Source organism: Tachypleus tridentatus, chromosome 4 (assembly GCF_004210375.1).
Source record: "Tachypleus tridentatus isolate NWPU-2018 chromosome 4, ASM421037v1, whole genome shotgun sequence".
Classification (NCBI taxonomy): domain Eukaryota; kingdom Metazoa; phylum Arthropoda; class Merostomata; order Xiphosura; family Limulidae; genus Tachypleus; species Tachypleus tridentatus.
This window is the reverse complement of record NC_134828.1, coordinates 82,092,040-82,093,630: the sequence shown is the minus strand read 5'-3', so window position 1 is coordinate 82,093,630 and position 1,591 is coordinate 82,092,040.

Below are 1,591 nucleotides of genomic sequence, written 5' to 3'. Positions count from 1 at the left end.
ATCAGAGGAATAGCAAGAGAAGCAGGAGATAAATGGTACAGCATTTCATAGTGTACATCATCAGGTCCAACTGATGTGCTGCCAGTTTGAGTTCCACCAGTGTAAAGGGACGATTACACTGAGAGACAATCAGCTCGAAAGGAAAGAGGTGATCACTCTGCCAGTCTTGATGTCTAAGAAGATGGAGGAAGAAGTAGAAGTGCTAGATACCTGGCAAAAACTTTAACCTAGAATATTGGCGATGCTCAGGGTACGAGGTCTGTTCAAAAAATACGCGGACTGACGTCATAAAACAAAATGTACTTTATTTAGAAGTTACTGGTCTGGGACCCCTTTAAAGTACTCTCTTCCCCAATGCACACACTTATCCCAACGGTGTTTCCACTTGTTGAAACAATCCTGGTACGCTTTTTTTGTAATGTCTTCAAGCTCGTTCGTCGCATTTGCCTTAATCTCGGGAATCGATCTCAAATTTTCTTCCTTTCAAGGGTCTTTTGAGTTTGGGGAACAAGAAAAAATCGCAAGGAGCAAGATCAGGTGAGTAGGGGGGTGGGGAAGAACAGTGATCGAGTGTTTGGCCAAAAACTCACGAGTTCTGAGGGCTGAATTTCGCAGCAACGCAGTGCATCTTCAATTTTTCGGTCAAAATCTTGTAACAAGATCCAACTGATATCCCACACTCTTCAGCAAGCTCCATGACAGTCAGGCGTCGATTTGCCCGCACCAGGGTGTTGATTTTGTCGACGTGTGGGTCGTCAGTTGACGTGGAAGAACATCCAGGACGTTCATCATCTTCAATGGACTGTTGACCATCCTTAAAAACGTTCATGCCACTTGAAACATGCCGTACGCTTCATAGCAAACATCACCGTAAGCCGTGTTAAGCATGGCAAAAGTTTCAGTCGCAGATTTTCCAAGTTTAACACAAAATTTCACAGCAAGTCATTGCTCCTTCAGGTCATTCATTCTGAAATCGGCCAAACGAAAAAATCGCACTTCACTTAAAACCGCGTAGCTAATACACAAATGAAGATATCTGCAATCGGGAAATGGCGTCGTAGTCAGCTGATCTGTGCAAACCTAGCGACACCAAACGGATTCCCCTGGAACCAACTGGAGCCGCGCAATTCAAACAGTCCGCGTAGAGATTCTGAGCTTGGAGAGGGTAAAGGAAGGATATACCTCTGAAAGGGTCTTGATTTCTACGTATACAACCCATATTTCGCTTCATATTTTGGTAGTGTTTTACTATTCACTTGAGTTTTACGCCAGTAGACACAAAGACAGAAGACCTTATTACCATTTGAATTAGCCCAAGACAGGAAGTACAACTTCGCTAAACAACGAGGCGACATGCCGGCCGGGGAGTCGGAGACCAGGGAAAGCGATGTAGCGTCTGAGACTGAGGGAGCAAGCCCGTCTGTTTCAGGGACAAAAAGTAAGTCTAGTGACTGTGGCCAAATAGATAATGAGGATGTAAAATTAAAATCTTTAATGTCCGTAGCGGAAAAGGAACTAAAAGCAAGGTTAGCGCCTATTAAAGAAAATACTATTAGGACTAGAAAAAAAAGAAAACTAGTAAAAGATATTA